This window comes from Grampus griseus (genome assembly GCF_964374135.1).
Source record: "Grampus griseus genome assembly, chromosome: 12".
Taxonomy (NCBI): domain Eukaryota; kingdom Metazoa; phylum Chordata; class Mammalia; order Artiodactyla; family Delphinidae; genus Grampus; species Grampus griseus.
Window position 1 is genome coordinate 39,511,505 of NC_139006.1, and position 24,328 is coordinate 39,535,832.

At 41.1% G+C, this 24,328-nt stretch overlaps 1 long non-coding RNA gene across 2 annotated transcripts; it reads left to right on the forward strand.

The window, feature by feature from the left end:
• Positions 1–5,282: 5,282 nt before the first annotated feature.
• LOC309831269 lies at positions 5,283–20,763 on the forward strand. 2 transcript variants are annotated; one of them, XR_014297567.1, is made up of 5 exons: positions 5,283–5,421; positions 10,933–11,127; positions 12,556–12,639; positions 18,852–19,034; positions 20,576–20,763. It is a non-coding gene; the product is annotated as an uncharacterized lncRNA (long non-coding RNA). The 2 variants fall into 2 exon arrangements; XR_014297568.1 differs by lacking the exon at positions 18,852–19,034.
• The last annotated feature ends 3,565 nt before the right edge of the window (positions 20,764–24,328 follow it).

Genomic DNA, 24,328 nt, shown 5'->3' on the forward strand with positions numbered 1-24,328 from the left:
GATCTCCCTGTGCTATGCAGCTGCTTCCCACTAGCTATCTATTTTATATTTGGTAGTGTATATATATCCATGCCACTCTCTCACGTTGTCCCAGTTTACCTGTCCCCCTCCCCGTGTCCTCAAGTCCATTCTCTACATCTGTGTCTTTATTCCTGTCCTGCACCTAGGTTCTTAGAACCACTTTTTTTTTTAGATTCCATATATATGTGTTAGCATACAGTATTTGTTTTTCTCTTTCTGACTTACTTCACTCTGTATGACAGTCTCTAGGTCCATCCACTTCACTACAAATAACTCAATTTCATTTCTTTTTATGGTTGAGTAATATTCCATTGTATATATGTGCCACATCTTCTTTATCCATTCATCTGTTGATGGACACTTAGGTTGCTTCCATGTCCTGGCTATTGTAAATAGTGCTGCAATGAACATTGTGGTACATGACTCTTCTTGAATTATTGTTTTCTCTGGGTATATGTCCAGTAGTGGGATTGCTGGGTCCTATGGTAATTCTATTTTTGTTTCTTAAGGAACCTCCATACCGTTCTCCATAGTGGCTGTATCAATTTACATTCCCACCAACAGTGCAACAGGGTTCCCTTTTCTCCACACCCTCTTCAGCGTTTGTTGTTTGTAGGTTTTCTGATGATGCCCATTCTAACTGGTGTGAGGTGATATCTCATTGCAGTTTTGATTTGCATTTCTCTAATAATTAGTGATGTTGAGCAGCTTTTCAAGTGCTTCTTGGCCATCTGTATGTCTTCCTTGGAGAAATGTCTATTTAGGTCTTCTGCCCATTTTTTGATTGGGTTGTTTGTTTTTTTAATATTGAGCTGCATGAGGTATTTATATATTTTGGAGATTGAGTCTTTGTCCATTGATTCGTTTGCAAATATTTTCTCCCATTCTGAGGGTTGTCTTTTCATCTTGTTTGTAGTTTCCTTTGCTTTGCAAAAGATTTTAACTTTCATTAGGTCCCATTTGTTTATTTTTGTTTTTATTTCCATTACTCTAGGAGATGGATCAAAAAAGATCTTGCTGTGATTTATGTCAAAGAGTGCTCTTCCTATATTTTCCTCTAAGAGTTTTATAGTGTCTGGTCTTACATTTAGGTTTCTAATCCATTTTGAGTTTATTTTTGTGTATGGTGTTAGGGAGTGTTCTAATTTCATTCTTTTACATGGAGCTGTCCAGTTTTCCAGCACCACTTATTAAAGATACTTTCTTTTCTCCATTGTATATTCTGGCCTCCTTTGTCATAGATTAGTTGACCATAGGTGTGTGGGTTTATCTCTGGGTTTTCTATCCTGTTTCATTGATCTATATTTCTGTTTTTTGTGCCAGTACCATATTGTCTTGATTACTGTAGCTTTGTAATATAGTCTGAAGTCAGGGAGTCTGATTCCTCCAGCTCTGTTTTTTTCCCTCAAGACTGTTTGGACTATTTGGGATCTTTTCTGTCTCCATACAAATTTTAAGATTTTTTGTTCTAGTTCTGTAACAAATCCCACTGGAAATTTGATAGGGATTGCATTAAATCCATAGATTGTTTTGGTTAGTAGAGTCATGTTCACAATATTGACTTTTCCAATCCAAGAACATGGTATATCTCTCCATCTGTTTGTGTCATCTTCGATTTCTTTCATCAGTGTCTTATAGTTTTCTGAATACAGGTCTTTTACCTCCCTACATAGGTTTATTCCTAGGTAATTTAGTCTTTTTGTTGCAATGGTGAATGGGATTGTTTCCTTAATTTCCCTTTCTGATCTTTCATCGTTAGTGTATAGGAATGCAAGAGATTTCTGTGCATTAAGTTTCTATCCGACAAGTTTACGAAATTCATTGATTAGCTCTAGTAGTTTTCTGGTGACATCTTTAGGATTCTCTATGTATAGTACCATGTCATCTGCAAACAGCGATAGTTTTACTTCTTCTTTTCCAATTTGTATTCCTTTTATTTCTTTTTCTTCTCTGATTGCCGTGGCTAGGACTGCCAAAACTATTTTGAATAATAGTGGTGAGAGTGGACATCCTTGTTTTGTTCCTGATCTTAGAGGAAATGCTTTCAGTTTCTCACCATTGGGAATGATGTTTGCTGTGGGTTTGTTGTATATGGCCTTTATTATGTTGAGGTAGGTTCCCTCTATGCCCACTTTTGGAGAGTTTTTATCATAAATTGGTGTTGAATTTTGTCAAAAGCTTTTTCTGCATCTATTGAGATGATCACATGGTTTTTCTTCTTCAGTTTGTTAGTATGGTGTGTCACATTGATTGATTTGCGTATATTGAAGAATCCTTGCATCCCTGGGATAAATCCCACTTGATCATGGTGTATGATCCTTTTAATGTGCTGTTGGATTCTGATTGCTAGTATTTTGTTGAGGACTTTTGCATCTATATTCATCAGTGATATTGGTCTGTAATTTTCTTTTTTTGTAGTATCTTTGTCTGGTTTAGGTATCAGGGTCATCATGGCCTCATAGAATGAGTTTGGGAGTGTTCCTTCCTCTGAAATTTTTTGGAAGAGTTTGAGAAGGATGGGTGCTAGCTTTTCTCTAAATGTGTCATAGAATTCACCTGTGAAGCCATCTGGTCCTGGACTTTTGTTTGTTGGAAGATTTTTAATCACAGTTTCAATTTCATTACTTGTGATTGGTCTGTTCATATTTTCTATTTCTTCCTAGTTCAGTCTTGGAAGGTTGGACCTTTTTAAGAATTTGTCCATTTCTTCCCAGTTGTCCATTTTATTGGCATAGAGTCGCTTGTAGTAGTCTCTCATGATGCTTTGTTTCTTTACAGTGTCTGTTGTAACTTCTCCTTTTTCATTTCTAATTTTTTTGATTTGAGTCCTCTCCCTCTGTTTCTTGATGACTCTGGCTAACGGTTTATCAATTTTGTTTATCTTCTCAAAGAACCAGATTTTATTGATCTTTGCTGTTGTTTTCTTTGTTTCTATTTCATTTATTTCTGCCTCATTATTTCATTTATTTCTATTTCATTTATTTCTTTCCTTCTACTAACTTTGGGTTTTGTTTGTTCGTCTTCCTCTAGTTCCTTTAGGTGTAAGGTTAGATTGTTTGAGATTTTTCTTGTTTCTTGAGGTAGGCTTGTATTGCTATAAACTTCCCTCTTAGAGCTGCTTTTGCTGCATTGCATAGGCTTTGGATCATCATGTTTTCATTGTAATTTGTCTCTAAGTATTTTTTGATTTCCTCTTTGATTTCTTCAGTGATCTCTTGGTTATTTAGTAACGTATTGTTTGGCCTCCATGTGTTTGTATTTTTTAGGATTTTTTCCCCTGTAATTGATTTCTAATCTCATAGGGTTGTGGTCAGAAAAGACGCTTGATATGATTTCAGTTTTCTTAAATTTACTGAGGCTTGATTTGTGACCCAAGGATGAATTTGTACTGGAGAATGTTCCATGTGCATTTGAGAAGAAAGTATAATCTGCTGTTTTGGGATGGAATTTTCTATAAATATCAATTAAATCTATCTGGTCTACTGTGTCATTTAAAGCTTGTGTTTCCTTATTAATTTTCTGTCTGGATGATCTGTCCATTGGTGTACGTGAGGTGTTAAAGTCCCCCACTATTATTGTGTTACTGTTGATTTCCTCTTTTATAGCTATTAGCAGTTGCCTTTCGTATTGAGGTACTCCTATGTTGGGTGAATATATAATTATAATTGTTATATCTTCTTCTTGGATTGATTCCTTGATCATTATGTAGTGTCCTTCCTTGTCTCTTGTAACATTTTAAATTTAGTCTATTTTATCTGATATGAGTATTGCTACTGCAGCTTCCTTTTGATTCCATTTCATTGGAATATCTTTTTCCATCCCCTCACTTTCAGTCTGTATGTGTCCCTAGGTCTGAAATGGGTCTCTTGTAGACAATATATATATGGTTCTTGTTTTTGTATCCATTCAGTGAGGCTGTGTCTTTTGGTTGGAGCATTTAATCCATTCATGTTTAAGGTAGTTATTGATATGTATGTTCCTATTTCCATTTTCTTAATTGTTATGGGTTTGTTTTTGTAGGTCCTTTTCTTCTCTTGTGTTTCCCACTTAGAGAAGTTCTTTTAGCATTTGTTGTAGAGCTGGTTTGGTGGTGCTGAAATCTCTTAGCTTTTGCTTGTCTGTAAAGCTTTTGATTTCTCTGTTGAATCTGAATGAGATGTTTGCCAGGTAGAGTAAGCTTGGTTGTAGGTTCTTCCCTTTCATCACTTTATATATATTGTGCCACTCCCTTCTGGCTTGTAGAATTTCTGCTGAGAAATCAGCTGTTAACCTTATGGGAGTTCCTTTGTATGTTATTTTTCGTTTTTCCCTTGTTGCTTTCAGTAATTTTTCTTTGTCTTTAATTTTTGTCAATTTGATTACTATGTGCCTTGGCATGTTTTTCCTTGGGTTTATCCTGCCTGGGACTCTCTGCACTTCCTGGACTTGGGTGGCTATTTCCTTTCCCATGTTAGAGAAGTTTTTTACTATAATCTCTTCAAATATTTTCTCGGGTCCTTTCTCTCTCTCTTCTCCTTCTGGGACCCCTATAATGCGAATGTTGTTGCATTTAATGTTGTCCCAAAGGTCTCTTAGGCTGTCTTCATTTCTTTTCATTCTTTTCTCTTCATTGTGTTCTGCGGCAGTGAATGCCACCATTCTGTCTTCCAGATCACTTATCCGTTCTTCTGCCTCAGTTATTCTGCTATTGATTCCTTCTAGTGTATTTTTCATTTCAGTTATTGTATTGTTTATCTCTGTTTGTTTGTTCTTTAATTCTTCTAGATGTTTGTTCTTTAATTCATCTAGGTCTGTTAAACATTTTTTGCATCTTCTTGATCTTTGTCTCCATTCTTTTTCCAAGGTCCTGGATCATCTTCACTCTCATTATTATGAATTCTTTTTCTGGAAGGTTGCCTATCTCCACTTAATTTAGTTTATTTTCTGGGGTTTTATCTTGTTCCTCCATCTGGTACGAAGTCCTCTGCCTTTTCATTTTGTCTTTCTGTGAGTGTGTTTTTCCTTCCACAGGCTGCAGGATTGTAGTTCTTCTTGCTTCTGCTGTCTGCCCTCTGGTGGATGAGGCTATCTAAGAGGCTTGTGCAAGCTTCCTGATGGGAGGGACTGGTGGTGGGTAGAGCTGGGTGTTGCTCTGGTGGGCAGAGCTCAGTAAAACTTTAATCCACTTGTCTGTTGATTGGTGGGGCTGGGTTGCCTCCCTGTTGGTTGTTTGGCCTGGGGTGACCCAGCACTGGAGCCTACCTGGCTCTTTAGTCCAGTACCATTAGTCCAGCTAATGGCGGACTCAGGGAGGGCTCACACCAAGGAGTACTTCCCAAAACTTCTGCTGACAGTGTCCTTGTCCCCACGGTGAACCATAGCCACCGCCTGCCTCTGCAGGAGACCCTCCAACACTAACAGGTAGGTCTGGTTCAATCTCCTATGGGGTCACTGCTCCTTCCCCTGGGTCCCAATGTGCACACTACTTTGTGTGTGCCCTCCAAGAGTGGAGTCTCTGTCTCCCACAGTCCTGTCAAAGTCCTGCAATCAAATCCTGCTAGCCTTCAAAGTCTAATTCTCTAGGAATTCCTCCTCCCGTTGCTGGACCCCCAGGCTGGGAAGCCTGACGTGGGGCTCAGAACCTTCACTCCAGTGGGTGGACTTCTGTGGTATAAGTGTTCTCCTGTTTGTGTCACCCACCCAGCAGTTATGGGATTTGATTTTATTGTGATTGCGCCTTTCCTACCATCTCATTGTGGCTTCTCCTTTGTCTTTGAATGTGGGGTATCTTTTTTGGTGAGTTCCAGTGTCTTCCTGTTGATGATTGTTCAGCAGTTGGTTGTGATTCTGGTGCTCTCGCAAGAGGGAGTGAGCGCATGTCCTTCTACTCTGCCATCTTGAACCAATCAATGTCAATATTCTGGTTGCGATACTGCATTAGGGTTCTGCAAAATGTGATCTGGTGCCCCATCTTTATGCATGTCTGTGTGTGAATGTCACCTCAACCTGGGCCATCTGTGCCTCTGTCCCTTCCTGAACTCCTGGCCAATGCATTCTGATTTAAGCCACAGTAATCAAGACAATATGGTGTTGATGAAAGAATAGACAAATAAAGAAATTGAAAACAAAAAACAAAGAGCCCAGAAACTGACCCATACAAATATAGTCAACTGATCTTTGACAAAGGAGCAAAGGCAATACAGTGGAGCAAAGCTAGTCTTTTCAATAAATGATGCTAAGACAATTGGACATTGTCTGGCTCCCCGCCAAAAAAAGGATCTAGAAATAGACTTTACACCCTTCAAAAAAATTACTCAAAGTGGATCACAGACCTAAATGTAAAATTAAAAACTATAAAACTTCTAGAGAGGGTTTCCCTGGTGGCGCAGTGGTTAGGAGTCCACCTGTCGATGCAGGGGACACAGGTTCGTGCCCCGGTCCAGGAAGATCCCGTGTGCCGCGGAGCGGCTGGGCCCGTGAGCCATGGCCGATGAGCCTGTGCGTCCGGAGCCTGTGCTCCGCAGTGGGAGAGGCCACAGCAGTGAGAGGCCCACGTACCACCAAAAACAAAAACAAAAACAAAAAAACAAAAAACTTCTAGAGGGGCTTCCCTGGTGGCGCCCTGGCTGAGAGTCCTCCTGCTGATGCAGCGGACACGGGTTCGTGCCCCGGTCTGGGAAGATCCCACGTGCCGCGGAGCGGCTGGGCCCGTGAGCCATGGCCGCTGAGCCTGCACGTCCGGAGCCTGTGCTCCGCAACGGGAGAGGCCACAATAGTGAGAGGCCCGCGTACAGCAAAAAAAAAAAAAAAAAAAAAAACTTCTAGGAGATAATGCAGGTGAAAATCTGGATGACCTCGGGTTTGGTGATGACTTTTCAGATACAACACTACAGGCACAATGCATGAAAGAAATAAACGATAAGCTGGACTTCATTAAAATTAAACATTTCTTCTTTGAAAAAGGTTCTGTCAAGAGGTTGAGAGCCTAAGCCACAGACTGGGAGAAAATATTTTCAAAGACATGTTTGATAAAGGACTATTATCCAAAATATACAAAGAACTTGTAAAACTCAACAATACGAAAACATGTAGCCCAGTTTAAAACTGAGCAAAAGATCTGAACAGGTATCTCAGAAAAGAAGATATGCAGATGCAAATAAGCATATGAAAAGATGTTCGGCATCATATGTCATTAAAGAATCACAAATGAAAACAAGGAAAACAAATAAAGAAAACAACAAAGAGATACCACTACACACCTATTAGGATGGCCCAAATCCACAGCACTGATGACACCAAATGATGGTGAGCATATGAAGCAGCAGGAGCCCTCACTCACTGCTGGTGGAAATGCAAAATGGTACAGCCACTTTGGAAGACAGTTTGGCAGTTCTTACAAAATTAGTTTCTGAGGTTCAGTTAATTCATGTAAAAAATCATGATAAAAATGGTCACTTGCTGACTGAAGAACAAATAAGATATTGTTCATAAAAAGAAAAAGCCTAAATACATGTCTTTACATATACACATATATAAGTATATTATACATATATTTAACTTAATACAATAAAATTATGTTAAAATTTCATGAAATTGCAGGAGGAACTTGAAAAAATAATTTTAAAGTTAATCTTTAAAAATAAGATGCAATTTGAAGAATAAGTATGTAATAATACTAAACATGAAAAATAATTATAAACTAAAATAATAAAACAATAGTACAGAGTAGAGTTAAAAATCATACACACACATACATGTATATTTAGTATATAATAAAGTTGGCATCATAAATCAGTGGGGAAAGAATAGTTTATTCAATAAATTGTGTTGGGGTATTTGGCTATACATTTGGAAGGAAATAGATTTAATCTCTTCCTTAAACCATACACCAAAATAAGTTCCAGATGAGTTAGCATCTAAATGTAAAAAAGTGAACCATAAAAATTCTAGAAGAAAATATAAATGAATGCAAAGGGCATCAAAGGCAGAAGCCATACAGTTTAAAAATGACAACACAAAAATAAATGCACTTCAAACGCACTGTAAACAAAAATGAAAGTATGGAGGTTCCTTAAAAAACTACAAATAGAACTACCATATGACCCAGCAATCCCGCTACTTGGGCATATACCCTGAGAAAACCATAATTCAAAAAGAGTCATGTACCAAATTGTTCATTGCAGCTCTATTTACAATAGTCAGGAGATGGAAGTGTCCATCATCGGATGAATGGATAAAGAAGATGTGGCACATATATACAATGGAATATTACTCAGCCATAAAAAGAAACGAAATTAAGCTATTTGTAATGAGGTGGATGGACCTAGAGTCTGTCATACAGAGTGAAGTAAGTCAGAAAGAGAAAGACAAATACCATATGCTAACACATATATATGGAATTTAAGAAAAAAAAAATGTCATGGAGAACCTAGGGGTAAGACAGGAATAAAGACACAGACCTACTAGACAATGGACTTGAGGATATGGGGAGGGGGAAGGGTAAGCTCTGACAAAGCGAGAGTGGCATGGACATATACACACTACCAAACGTAAAATAGCTAGCTAGTGGGAAGCAGCCACGTAGCACAGGGAGATCAGCTCAGTGCTTTGTGACCACCTAGAGGGGTGGGATAGGGAGGGAGGGAGGGAGGGAGATGCAAGAGGGAAGAGATATGGGAACATATGTATAACTGATTCACTTTGTTGTAAAGCAGAAACTAACACACCATTGTAAAGCAATTATACTCCAATAAAGATGTAAAAAAAAAAAATGAAAGGTGAACATAAAACTCAAGGGTCACTGCAACTTTCATAGTGGCGAAAGGATCAATATCTTTAATGAAAAAGAAACTTTAGAAGTATTACAGTAGACAAATTTTCAATAGTAGATTGTGCAAAGGACATGAAGAAGTATTCGATATATTACAGAAGAAAGATCAAAGTGGCAATGAAAACGTCCTATCCCACTAGTAGTTATGAAAATGTAAATTAAAGCCACATCAAAAGATTGATTCTTCGAAACTGTGAGGATGAGGAAATAGAGGAAATGGCAAGTCAGCAGGGACCCGGGGGACAGAAAAGTCAGGTTGGAGACAGAGGTGGGGACTGCCTTCAGGCGGACGAAACTACAGAGCAAAGGTAAATCATGCCAGGCCCAACTGGCATATGGTAAGAAGTATGGTGAAGCTGGGCATTTGGGTGGTAGAAGAGACTAGAAAGATATGGAAGATGTTGTCAATGGTGGGTTTTATTATTTTCTTGAGATGACTTATTGGTTTTTAGGGCTTGAACAGGAAAAAACAAAAACCAACGTAACAACATACAACAAACAATGAGAAAAGCCACAGCAGTAAAAAAAAAAAAAAAAAAAAAAAATCAAAATGTACCTTTCTCAGGAGATCCCATCATGAGAAGGTTTTGTTTTTGAGGAATGATTTTGACCCCAAAAGGCAGTGGGTGGACTAGATAAACCCCAAGTTGTGTTGGTTCTAACCCTGGAGCACCTGATGCCAGGATCCTCGATCATTCCTCTCTGGAAGCAGAGAATTTTCAGGTTTCACCATTCAGGGTATCATTTTCTTTTACGCTAGTGTTTGGGAGCTATAATGGCCTCAAAAGAGTAAATGTCATTCATGAAAGAATGAATGTCTTTTAAAGTCTTTTAAAAATTCTTTTTCAACATATTATTTCGGAAGGAAGCAACTTTATATTTGCAATCATCTATAGAAAACCAGCGGCTTCTAAATATTTTCTGAAGGTGACAAGTATGGGGAGGAGAGAGAGAGATAATGAGAATGAAGAAGATGAATGAGAATAATTGCAGAAACGTTAGTCCTGGTAAATCTTTCAGTCATCAGAGGACTCTGCTGGACATGTCTGGGTGGCGGTCCCTCATGCTAGATGTCCCAGAGTCTGAGATGCATTCAATTCTCAGGCCAGGTTTCTCTGTGTGGCCACTGACAATCTACAATTGTAAATACGGCCCAATCAATTTCCTTTCCAGTAGTAGACCTTTGCTGCCTTTCCTCAACCTGCATTACAATACTTAGGTTAATTAACTTCCTAGGTATTCATGTCACTGCAAGATGAATGTCATACAACTCTCCCACAAGGATTATTCCAAAATTCCTCAAAATTAGGATGTACCTCATTTCTTAATAGCAGTTGTTTATGTTCACAGTTCTGTCTCATCTTGGAAATTAAATTCAGCCCTGCAAAGGTGTATTCTCTCTTTTCAATAAGAAGCCATGTTATATGGGCACCAACTTGTTATTTTGATAGTTTAAGGCAAATTGATCCTAAATTTAGAAATGATTCTTAGCTAACAGTTTATTAAGAATGTGTTAGTGAAAATAAGCTACTCACCCTGACCTCCATCTCAGAGGTTTATAATGAAATTCTACCAAGGCTCTGCCTCTCCAGACCCAGTGTGGCTGGAGTCCGGAGACTCCATTCAATGGAATCATTCAATATTGAACGATTGCTGAAGGAGGAACTTCAAAAGCACCGTTTTACAGAAGTGTTCTTCTTACTTCCGTAGCATCTACATAACCACCTTGAAGATTAGAAACCATTCTTTCTCTCTGTGGCTTTTCTTTACTTGACAAGAAAATCGGGATCCTCGTTGACTTCCCAAATCAAAAAATTCTCCAATACAGGGGAGCTTCTTTCCCTGGGAAGTTCTCAAGCTCTTAAACACTGCTTGATGAACTAGTGGAACACTTTTGTATGTTTTACAATCTGGTATTGACTTACCTTGTTCACCTCAAACTCTGCCAGATTATTATTTCACTGTGGAGGAAAATAGGGATACCACAAAGTGACACATATTCCTAAGAAACTTCGGCAGGCAGCCCTTTCCAACCAGGAGACTGCAGTGGTCCCCACCTGTCTCTCCCAGAGGTGACAACATGTACCGATGTTTCCTTGCAGGGATGCATCAGGATCAAAGAAATGATTATTCTTTCCTTGTGTTCATTGGAAAAGAAAAGTCTGATACAGTTTCCTGAGTGATCTATCCTGAGTGTCTGTGGGGTTTTCCTGCCGTCTATTCTGCAATAGCGAATGACGCGGATCTTCCTAACATAGTGCTTGATAACTTTCTGGTTGGACGACTCATGGCGAAAGGTGAGGATGAATGCTGACTCTAGGCTCTAATGAGAAGCAGAGACACAGGGGATGGTGAGGCAGTGAGTGATTTTCAAAGCAGACAGGTTTAAGATAACTCCCATTATGGTTACTGTTGACAAAATGCATGGTGGCCTTCAAATACTAAACAGGAAGGAGAACCAAGGATGGTGACTGTGCAAGAACTTCTTTTGAGACCCCCATTGGAGACACTCACAAACTTCCCAGTAGGCGCTGGGGTCCTGCTGACTAGTGTGAGGGGTAACATCTCAGGCAGTGAAGGCAGAGCACTGCTAGCAGGCTCTGATGGTACTGAGGGACAGGGAAGAAGCCACTCTTGGTTGGAAAACTCAAAAGGACGCTGGGGGTGGACTTCAGAAGAAAAATTTCATCTTAAGATGGGGGGTAATAAGGATGCTGTGGAAAGGGTTTTGGACTTAGGATCAAAGGATTTCGTTTGTAATTCCCACTCTGCCTCTAACTGGCTCTGAGCATTTTGGCAAACCTCATCCACATTTTGAGCCCCAGTCACAGCTTGAGGATGCTGACCGATGTCAAGGTTTCCTTCAGGAATGGTGATGCTATGACGTCACTATGGCTGACTAGAAGCTCTTGGTGCAAGTGTGGCATGGTGGAGCTGCTGAAGAGGTTCTGATTGCTGGCAGAGTTTGCAAAAATATTGTTATCATCCATTGTAAGAATGGAAATATTCCTGTGGCTATCAAGTCAGTGGCCCATTGAATTTCTTTCAGTATCTTAGTATGCGCCAAACCCTTTTCCCACCACAGCGCCTTTGCTCATGTTGGTCTCCCCACCTGAAACGCTACTTCCCCAAGTCAGAGCCTGGCTAACTTATCCTTCCGATTTCAGCTTAAATGTCACTTCCTCACTTTAGATTTGGTGCCCTGTGTAACGCTCCCAGAGCACCCAGCACCCTACTTCACAGCATTTATCACAAATACAATTCCATTCTTATTTGTGTAATTATATTAGTTTCTCTTTTTCCCTACACTAGACTCCAGGAAGACAGCAGCCATTTTCTGTCTTGTTTAATATAATTTACTTCAATAGCCAACACCTGTGACAAGCATACATTGAGCATGCAATAAATATTTGCTATAGATTAAACTGATGGGAGCCCTAATTGCTTTTCTTGAGTTCCTGCACATTTCAGGCCAAGTGAAGTCTTGGATTTACCTATGCTCTTCCAAAAGAAACAGCCACTGTGGTAACATATTTGGATTAATACCATCATTTAACATTTTAGTTTGCATAGCATTTCTACTCCATTGGTGTGTTTGCAACAAAACCTCCTTATAATGGTTTCCAGAAGGCCAAAATTTTTCAAACTTGGGGATTAAGTCTGATGGATTGTAAGCTACTCTCAAAAGTTAGAACTTGATGGACTTTTTTTTTTATTATTAACAGCATTGAGCTCATCCTTAGTCCATTTGAAAGTACATCAGATTGCTTGTTTGGTTTGAAGTAACCTAATGAGCTATGACACAGAAAGTAAGTAAAAACAAACAGCATGGCTAACTGAAAATGCTTATTTTATAAAACATTAGGATTCAGTGGCTTAAAATATTGCCTATATGGAGAACTGGCATTTGAATGTTTTTTCCCCCCGTTGTAAATAGTTGTGCAGACAACAAACATACTGTTTTGATGAATAAAGCAACAAGGCTCATGAATACCACAGGGTTAGGGGGACCACCTGGGCTGAGCGTTTTCTAAGAAGAGAATTTTTGGTGCTAAAACTGGAAGAGTCCCTAGCCAATCAGGATGATTGGTCACCCTAGTACGGAGCACCAACTAGGAATCCCCATCCTTGGGTTTTAGTTTCAGCCCTATCTGTGTGTGTGTGGGGGGGTCCCACCCTGGGCAAGTTCATGGAATTGTCTTTCCTTATCTGTAAAATGAAGCAATTAAAGAATGACTGATGCTCCTGTCAGCTCTGAAATGAATGGTGTTCAAGATTCTAGGAAATAAGGAAGACAATAGCATAGCAATAGTGAAGGTGCAGAAACTAGTGGGAGATAACAATCTTAACGTTAGCACTTGTAAGCCTTGGTGGCCTAAGGACTTCCTGTTGGGGTTGGGGGTGGTGAGGGACTCTGTCCAGAGAGCTGCACACATTTGCTCATTTAATTGACTGACTCCTCATAACAAGTCAATGAGTTTGGTGACTGTGATTTATAATAAATATATATTTGGTTTCAGTCCACGTTCCAGGCACAGAGGTCCTAAAACACTTAGGATTTCCTAAGAGATGAGAGTGGGAAAACTCTTTTGTTATGTTCATAAAGTGACTTTTTGAAAGTCACTCAGTAATCTGGGTGTGGAGGGGGGGCTGGTTGCCTGGGGAACAAACCACAGGCTTAGAGGATTGGAACTTTCAGTCCCATCCCAGGCCTCCATAGAACAGAGACAGGCTAGAGGTTGAATCAATCACCAGTGGCCAATGATTTCACCCATCATGCCTTCATAAAAAGCTGAAAGGATGGGGCTCAGAGAGTTTCTGGATTGGTGAACACACGGATTTGGGTAAAGGAGCAAGCTCAGAGATGGTAGAAGCTCTGTGCCCCTTCCCATATACCTCGCCCTGATTTACATCCTTTTATGATAAACCAGTAAATGTAAGTAAATGTTTCTCTGAGTTCTGTGAGTTCCTCTAGCAAATTAATCAAACCCAGGGATGGGGGTCTTGGGAGCCTCTGATCAACAGCTTCCACAGGTCAGAAGAACAGGTGACAACCAGCACTTGCATTGGCATCTGAATAGGAGTCTGGTTAGAACTGAACCCTTAACCTGTGGGATCTGATGCTGTCTCCAGGAGGACAGGGTGAGAACAGAGTTGCATTGTAGGACACTCAACTGGGGTGAGAGAATTGCTTGGTGGTGTGAAAAAAGCACACGTTGGAACTGGTGTCTGAAGTGGAGTGGTGTTCTCATGAGTCCTGTTTTATGGGTGAGGATGTGAAAGAAAAAGAGGTTAAGGAAGAGCTTGCTTGGGGTGGTCACGCAACGGGCGAGCGGTGAACTGCAGACCGTATCAGCCCCAGTCTTGCCTAAAAACCCAGGGGCACCTTCAGGAAGGGCTGGGAGAACAGAAGCTTGATCTGCTGCATGTTCCCTTGGTGTCAACTCACAAGCACCGTCCTCACAAAGCAGCCGCGAGCTGCCCAGGCACGTGATCCTGCACTGGGTTTCCAATAAGACGAGCCCCAGCCCCAGGCGCTGCCTGCTGAGAGTGTGCGGGCCAGTGTGCGCCCCGGGAAAAGATGAAATGCAGAAGAACATTGAAGACGATCAGCTTTTTCACACAGAGCTTGAACATTTTCAATCCAGATTGTGACTCTCCCACAGCCAGGCCCTTTGCAGAAGGAGGGGGCCAGGAGCAAGGCGCAATTCCACAGGCTGGGGAGCCCCACCCCTCAGAAACCCTCTCGGGGGGCGGTGGGAGCGGGCAGTCTCGGCCCAGAAACACGCAGAGCAGGAGAGGGAAGCCCAGAGGAGGAAAGGCACAAAGGTTAGTCCTGCTGGCAGGGAGGAGATAAGGTTGTGGGTGGAGGGGGAGAAAGCTGATGTCAGCCAAAGGCAATAAACAGGCCTTCCACGGTGCCTCAGGGCAGCACGGCGGAGTCAAAGAAATAAAGCCATTAATAAAGGAGAAGGGAAGGAAATGACTGCTTCAAGCCTGTCTGGGCCACTCAACTCTTTTTCAAATATCTTGAGCAAGAGAACGGAGAGGCCCTGCCTGAAGAGCAGGGGATCAGTGTCAACTCGACAGCCCAAAGAGCTCAGGCTTTGTGAGGACAGCAGAGCTCTCACCAAGGAGCCAGGGGCCTGCTTGTCAGAGAGGTGAGATGCAGGAAGCTGTCACTTAAGGAAAAAGCCTCCGAGCTGGTTATTTTCTCAGGGGGAGAACTTCGCGGCAGCCTCACATTGATTTAGATAACGCCAGCTTTGAGCCCCCGTTCTAGCTCTGAGACCTCAGGCCGATTTCCTAGACTCTTCACTTGGAAGTTTCCTCATCTACGACAGGAAGCTTAGAACAACCGTACCTTCCTGTGCAGGTTCCTGTTGGGATTACAGAGAGCCTACAAACAAACGCGCGATAAAAGGAAGCGACTTGCATTTGCAGGTCCACAATCTCTTCCCCATAAAATCCCCAATCCTAAACAACTGAAAACCAAAAGGGCTTTGGTAACTCATCTGGCAACCGTGAAGGTCCCGACAGTCAAAGCTAACCTGACCTGAGGCTAGACTGTTTATGTTTCACATTTACCCCATTTAGTGGGAATATTCATATATTTACCTACAGAAATATTAATGTGTTTGATTGGGGGTGCCGTCCTAGACCCCAGTGGGAGATGTTACATAATACATAGTACATCAGAGGGCTTCAGAGACAAGCTTATGGACCCATATCATGGCGACTTTCACATCCACCCCCTCATCAGCAACAGCAGAGCTCTGACACGGAATCCTGACCTTAGAGGCCAAGGAGAGGATCAGACTGGGAATAGGTTCCCGCCAAATTCCATGAGGTCCTGGCTCCAACAGGCCTGCGCAGGAAAATGGCAAAGGGGAGCCTAATTTATTAGCTGTTAATGTTATGCAACAAACTTGATCTCCGAGTTGCAAAAACCCAGTTAGAAGAGGTAAAAATGTAAAGTGATCATAATGACTGAAGTGTTAAGCTCAAAAAATATATGAGTTTCACAGGAAGACATTTCCAGTAGTCAGAATGACACAAAAGCTCATGAAAAAATTTTTAAAAAGAAGTGCTATTTTTATTTCATGTTAAGTTTTTTTCTACTGTGGTTTAATTTCAGTGCTATCAATTTCAGCCAGGATTTTGAGCATAAGGATATAATAAGTAAGCAGCAAGTCTCTGTGTCTGCAGCTTTCAAAGAACAAAGAGAAATGAAGATCCAAGTTACAACTGGAAACCTGGATATCCAGATGATAGGAAGGAATATGCTAGCTTGGGTGTTCAGGATTTGGGGGGTAAGACATGTGAGGATGGTAAGGGAAAGGTAAGAGTATGCTACCCACGGCATTGGGCAGGAGGAAACTGGTAAAAAGGACTGAGCACCATCTTGCCTGGGGCTTCTTGTGGACACTGAGTGAGAGTGTGTGGACACGTGTGTGTGTGTTTTTAAGTCCTTAATTTTATTTATTTATTTATTTATTATTTTTGGCTGCGTTGGGTCTTTGTTGCTGCACGCAGGCTTCTCTAGCTGCGGTGAGTGGGGGCTACTCTTTGTTGCGGTGCGCGGGCTTCTCATTGCAGTGGCTACTCTTGTTGCAAAGCACGGGCTCTAGGCGCCCAGCCTTCAGTAGTTGTGGCATGTAGGCTCAGTAGCTGTGGCTCGCGGGCTCCAGAGCGCAGGCTCCGTAGTTGTGGCGCACAGGCTTAGGTGCTCTGCGGCATGTGGGATCTTCCCGGACCAGGGCTCGAACCTGTGGGCACGTGTCTTGTGTGCTACATACACACTTTACCACTCCACATTCTATCCTCCACCAAGTCTCTCTCCTCTTCCCCATGAACATACTGGAATACCCACATTTCTTCCCACCATGCTAAAGTAGGAAATGCACTTTCAGCAACTCTGATGTATCTCGGCCCTAGGACAGGGCTTAGGTAAATACCTCTAACATATCACTGTGTCTTCTTTCCGGGTTGCTAAAGAGGCCAGATGGCACACTGGTTAGGAGCATGGCCCAGGAGTCCCTGTGCCAGAGTGGGAATCCCAACCCTGTATGAGCTTGGTCAAGTTACTTCATGTCTCTCCATTCAGTTTCCCCTTCTGTAAGATGGGAAATAGCCATAACACCTTACTCGTGGGTGGTTTGTAAGGGTTAACAAAGGAGACAAGTCCTGCAAAAGCTGACCATGGGGGCTGGCACATAATTTTTCCATCCATGGACTCAGTGTCCTCTGCTGCAGTCACACCAAGCAGCCCATCTTGCACGAACACCCCTATCTGCAAAGACAATTGAACCCTAAACAAAAATGGCATTTTGAGGTTTCCCTGGCCAACAGCTGTAAATTTGGGGATTCATTCTTTTCTTTTTTTTTTTTTTTCTTTTGCGGTACGCGGGCCTCTCACTGTCGTGGCCTCTCCCGTTGCGGAGCACAGGCTCCGGACGCGCAGGCTCAGCGGCCATGGCTCACGGGCCCAGCCGCTCCGCGGCATGTGGGATCCTCCCGGACCAGGGAACAAATACGCGTCCCCTGCATCCGCAGGCGGACTCTCAACCACTGCGCCTCCAGGGAAGCCCTCATTATTTTCTTAATCATATGAAGCCCTCAGTCCCCAAGTCTCTCAGCTAAATTGCCTTGCTGCTCCCTCCTTTCCCACTCACAGCAAATTCACTTCTGGCTCCTTTTTCTCGTCTTGACTCACTTGTCAGTTGTGATAGTGTCCAGGATAATCTCAGTTGTGCAGTTTTGCTTTGAGGGGACTAACAGAATGGGACCCGGATTGAGTTTACAGGCAACATGGCGGCACCACGTCTAAGATGCCTGCCCTGTTGGGGTGCTTGCAAAACTTCCAAGTTTTAATGGCAGACAGGATTCCAAGAATCTATTTTCCAACTTCAGATAAGAAATTCTGGAAGAGAGACCATTCAAACGATACCTTTAGAATTTGAAAAATGCTCATTTGCCTTTCTCCTCCTTCTGATTTATGTTGAGAGACATTTCTCTGCTTGCCGGAGCACTCTCCTTTATTTTATGCTCCAGTGCAGTCGCATCATCAAAAATGGGAAGGGTGGGACTACTAGAGGACTCAGCGTACAGCTGGGTACGGAGCCAACACCACCTTGGTCTTTGACCCTGTCCTCCAAAAGCTGGTCAAGACACAGCAAAGGCATTACTTACTAAATCCTAATCTAAAAAGAGTATGGGAATTACTTCAGTAAAATAAACATGAAGGATTTAAAAACAGGAGACGAGAATTAGAAGATATGAGAGAATAGATCCATGGACCGAATGTCGTATGTTTAGCAAAAAGAAGAAATGTCTTTAACACTTGCTAGAAAGCCATCCAGAGGTAATTACATTTGTTAAGCACTCCTTGTGCGAGGTACAGTGGCAAGCGCTTTACGACATCCTTCTACTGTGAATTCAGTGACGTGGGTATGATGGCTGTTTCGACCTGCCTCCGAAAGAAGAGAAAACTGAGGCCTGGAGAGGTTTAGGAGGCTCATGAGTGGTGGGGTCGGGATTCAAGTTTAAGGCTGTCTGTCGCCAAAGCCAGCACATTGCTATGTGCCTTTCTCAGTCATCACAGTTTTCTTAGGATTTACTATTTCAGTCACAGTACGACATCAGTAGTGAATGTAGAAATGTAAACAGATTTTCTTCCTTCTTTTTATGTTATCTCCTATTTCCTGATGACTCCTTTCTGCAATTGTATTCATTTGTTCAGGTATTTATTTATCCACTCACTCACTTATTTGGCATCCCTGCCCCCCCATACACACACCAGCAAGTACTATTATAATTGCTGTCCTTCAAGAATGCATAGTGAAATCTGTTCCAAGTTGGCTACAAAGTACAGATTCACACATTTTACTAGAAGATAAGAGCAAACAGAAATAGAGGAGGAAAAGCAGTTTAGAGAAAAAGGGAAGAGAAGACTCTTACCACTATGAAAATCTGCTCAATAAAATGTTATTTACTGATAGCTATTTGACCACATCCCCAGTGTTTGCAGGCTGCACGGGAAGTTCCTACGAAGAGGTGGAGAAGCTTCCCTGTGTGCGAGGTAGAGACAGTTCACCTCTGTATCTGATAACGAGGGAGTCAGAGTCTGTTTGGTGCCGTCACGGATCTTCTGAAACAGCACAAATGCTGTTCCCATACATTTTCTGAGAGAGGGCAGAGCTGGGTAAGTGTGATGCTTGACTGAGGGCCATGATAACTGTCTACAGATATTTAAAGGGTGTAAATGAAGACCTCAGTGCTTTAAAACATCTTAGTACTCAGTTTACTAAAGATGCAGAAGAAGAGTCTGGTGAGGCATTTCTGAACCCCAGATCCCCAGAAACTTTGTCTTTGGGGCCTGGGTGCTATAATCAGGCCAGAGAGAGGGACTTGGGCACTGAGTGCAGACAGACTTTCAAGACTGTGTCAAAGTGAGGAGGAGATGAAGCCACAGAAGACTGTGGTCCGTCCGATGGCCTCCACCAATAGTGGAACAGTCGATGTTGGAGGGCAATTCTAGAGAAGAGGAAAGTACTGATTAACTCCACCGAGGAGAGAGGAAAAATAGAGGTACCCCCAATGGTAGGAAGAACCTAGAGGGATTCTAGACTCCAGCTCAGGGAAGTGGAAGGTGGACTGTCCAGCCTGCAGAGGACCAGAGACTCATTTCATCTCGTTCTCCTATGGCCGTCACCTTTCCGCTACGTCTCTTTGGAACTTCCGTGGAAGCGTGGGATGAGAGCGGAGTAAAGGCTCTCAAAGTAGTTAAGTTCCTTTTTGGCAACTCCAGTGAAAGGCTCTCTAGATTAATTTAGAACTATTAATTATTATGAAGTAGTTAAGGTTAAAGTTTCTTGGAACACTTATGGATAACATTTATCCAGAAACAGGTCCCACGTTTTTATGGCTAATTGGATTTTGGAGACGTGTACACTAATTCGGGGGTGGGAGGAGGATGTTGTCACACAACAAGTGGAAACACGTGGACACGAATCATGTGGAGTCTTATCTGTTGTCCAAGACGAAGGCCGACTGTACAGAACTTAGATTTTTTAATGACCTGGAAATGCCCTTGGAGAGTCAGTGAGTTGATGAAGCCTTTTGACCCGAGTAAAGTCACATAATTAAGAGATTATTTGTAACAGACCCAGCCAACTACAAGGCATTCAGAGCAGACTAGCCCTCCACACCACCTCCCACCCCCCACCCCCTGAAAGAAAGTCCTCTGATGCAGATGGCATGAAGATGAAGAGAACTTCCCTAAGTCTTACGTAAGAGGTGGCTAATGACTTTTTTACAAATACTGAAGAGTGTAAGTCCTAAACAAGAGGCAGAATGTCTTCGTTTCAACCAAACACTATAAATGAAGTTAAATGGGAACATACGGTTATTTAACATTTCTATAGGACTGTCTGTTTGCCAAAAGATTTATAATCACTTGTTCCTTAATATTCATAACATCTCTCTAAAGCACAATTTCCCATACTGGGACTTTGAGGCTGTGGGGATGGTGGAAGAATTCCAAGAGGGTCATGGGGATTGGAGCTGTAGTATTTCAAACAGCTGTCTGGTGGCGATGGAAATTGCTGGCTGGAGGAGGGAGGTATGGAGCTCACAGCATTGTGAGTTCCCTGGGCACATCTCCCCCTGAGACCTGGGCCCCTTCTCAGGATCAGGCCTGCCTCCCTGCAGGATCTTAGGCTCTGCCCGTTCTCCTCTCCTCAGAAGCACCAGCCCTTGCCTGAGCCTCTGAAGAACACGGCAAAGAAGATTTGGGGACCTGTGTTTGAATCCCAGCTTTGGACCTTGCTCACTGGATGACTGTCAAGTTTCTTACCCTCTGTGAGCCTTAAGTACTACATTTGCAAAATGTTGGATAATCACACATGCTTTGTAGAGTTGTTATAAAGAATGAATAAGAGGAATAATGCAATATCTGTCTTTCTGTGATGGCTTATTTCACTTAGCATAATATCCTCAAGGTTCACCCATACTGTTGCGTATCGCAGAATTATCTTCTTTTTCGTGAAGGCTGTTTAGCATTCTATTACATGTATAGACACATTTTCTTTATCCATTCATCTATCGATGGGCATTTAGCTCGTTTCCACATCTTGGCTCCTGTGAATAGTGCTGCGATGAAAATGGGAGTGCTAACATCTATTTGAGATCCTGATTTCAATTCTTTTCCATAAATACACAGGAGTAGGATTGCTGGGTTATATGGTAGTTCTATTTTTAATTTTCTGAGGAACCTCCATACTGTTTTCCATAGTGGCTGCACCAATTTACATTCCCACCAATAGGGCACGATGATTCCTTTTTCTCCACATCCTCACCAATGCTTGTTTTTGGTTGTCTTTTTGATAATAGCCATTCTGACAGGTGTGGTTTTGATTTGAATTTTCCAGATGATTAGTGATGTTGAACATCATTTCATGTGTCTGTTGGCCATCTATATGTCTTCCCTGGGAATGTCTGTTCAGGTCCTCTGCCCATTTTTAACTGGATCATTTGTGGTTTTGATATTGGGTTGTATGAGTTCTTTATGTATTTTGGATATTAACCCCTATTGGAGACACCATTTGCAAATATCTTCTCCCATTCAGTAGGTTGCCTCCTTGTTTTGCTGATGGTTTCCTTTGTTGTGCAAAAGCTTTTTAGTTTGATGTAGTCTCGTTTGTTTATTTGTTGCTTTTGTTGCTCTTGCCTGAGGTGTGCTCCTGCTTTTATTCCTGAAAATCCTAGCTTTAGCAGAGGTTGGTGTCCTTTATTTTCCAGGATCATCTATCTCCCCAGATGATATAACTGAAACGTGATAAGATATATTTTAAGGGCAATAGGTGACTTCTTGTCTTAAACAGAGAATTTATGCCTTCAGATGTGCTGATGGCCATTCAATCAGGACCTTACCCTTCACAGAAGTCATCCCATTCTGGAAATTACTTCACACTTTCTTATGTTCCATGTCCTAGTCTTGAACCTGGATTGAAGAAGGTGGTTGAGGTTACAGAATTCAATAACAGTAGTGATGATGGTGGCACTGGCAGATCAACTGTAGCCCCTTATTTTGAAGCATCACTATTCTAAAGGGAAGGGCCATGTGACCAGAGTTCCAGAAAACTGAGCAATCTGACGACTCAGATACTCAGTAATAATGAAAAAGCCATCATTTAGTGTGTTGGTGAGTCAGGGGAAGGAGAAAGATCTCCCTGCGTGCAGCTCTGCAGCTTCAGGAGGAGAAAGGAAAAGTTGACAACTAAAAGTTGTCTCTCATCCATAAAACCTTATGTTTAAGGAGATTTCCTGTTAGCTTCGATTATAGCCATGGCCCTCCCCCAACTTAAATTTCTTGCAAACAGCTGATTCAGAAAGCCTCACCTCACTTAAGATGCGTAATCAAAAAGGAGCTAGCGTGGTATCTATACATGAAAAAAGGATAAAGAAACTAGAAAAACAAACGAGTAAGAGTTGAAAAAGATTCACTAGAGAAATAGTGCCGCAAAACAGATGAAATTTGTGACCCAATATACTGTCATGAATTTAATAAGAATAAAAAAACAACCTAGTGAGGCAATCATCTTTAAAAAATAGAAGCTCAAGTAAAACTAAAAACAAAATAAAAGACAGTTAATAGTTCAGAAAATACTTAGTAAGACAACAGGAGGTGAAACAAGCACTGGTAGAACATAGCAAAGAAGGTGACTTAGAAATAAAGACCACAATGGAAGCAGCAGAAAAAAGATCAGTTCAGCTGGAAACACACCAAGTACTCACAGGATGGGAGCCAGGAAAATGAATGAAATTAAATGGAAATGAACAAAGATTTATAAAGGGTTAGCAGGAAGGAGATAGATATGAAGGGCAGATAGTAGGTAAAATATACTTGAAAAAGAATACAGAAAGTATGGGACAGGAATAATGTTTTAATAAATAAAATTTTAACACTTTCCATGTATAAATGACTGGATAATTCAGGTAGAAAGGGGCTACTCTGTTGCAGGAAAAATTAACACAGAATGATGAACTTTGAGACATATCCTAGAGAAGCTATTGGACCTTAAAGATACAAAAGAATCCTTTGGACTTTCTGAGAGTAACATCAAGTCACCTGTAAAGAGACTTGAAAAAATTCAAGCTGGTCTTAGGTTTCACCACAACACTCAGAAGAGCTAGAAGAGACTTGTCTACAATGCATGACCAAAGAATTTTATACCCAGCAAACCATTTCCAGTTCAAAAAGCAGAAGACCAAACTGAAACATGCCAAATATACAAAAACTGAGAAAAATTTAAGTCCCATGTATGATACTTTAGTTCCCTTTTACTATGCTTTTCAGTGTTAACCAATATAAACTAATGTAATTGTAAAGTAAATATACTTGAAATACATAGAACTCTATACCTTGATAATATCCTTTTCTAAGTACTCTTTGAATAGTCAAAAAATTGACTATGTTTACAAGGCCACAAAGAAACTTCAGCAAATTCCAAAGATTAGAGTGAATAACAGAAAACCTTCTCTGATCACAAAGCAATTATTTAAAAATTAATAATAAAATTAGGAAAAAAAAGAAAAACCCTTCTACCTGGAAATGCCAAAATACTCTTTCTTGTATAACTCTACCATCAGGTATATATCTGAATAATATTTAAAAAAATAAAAATAGTTAAGTTAGTATATAGCAGAACCTACAGGACAGAACTAAAGCAGAACTCAGTAAAATTTAAAGGTTTAGTATTTATATTAATATAATGAAAAGAAAGAAGTGCTTAGGCACGTTTAATCAAAAAGTTAAAATTTAACAAAAAATATAATTTATATAGAAGACAACTTTGAAATGCTATTGAGAAACAAAAGAAGATTTCAAGAAATAGAAAGGCATATCATATTCTTAAACAGGAAGATTTAAAGAAAAAACTTCAATTCTCCCTTTAAAACAAAAATCTGTAAATGGAATGTGAGGCCAATAAAGATAAGGATTTTTAAAAACTAAATAAGCTGCTTCTAACACTTGTAAGAAAAATCAATAGGCATTATTCCATTTCTGGTAACAGTAGACTTTGTTATTTAGATTAACCTTTCCACTAAAAACAATGAAAAATTGAATAAAATATTGAATAAGTTTCTTCTTAAAAGCACTGAAAAGCTGACATATAACAAGGAGCTACCGAGTGATTAGCTTTTGCCATGAACATCTTTGTTGATCAGGTTAAATTGCCTTGGCTATGGTTTTAATAGCGTCTCAGAATGAAGACAGAATGCAAAGGCCAGGATTCATTCAAGGTAGAATGGGGGATCTCATAGGAGCCTTTCCCACATTAGATGGGGAATTCCAAAGGTGAACCAGAGGTAACCCTACTCCCATCCCCCCTCCTCAGTGTACCATAAAGCGAGTTGCCTTGACACTAAGCAAAGCAGGGAAAAGAAAAGAAAACAAAACAAAACCTGTCCCTGATAGGATGTCACCATTGAACG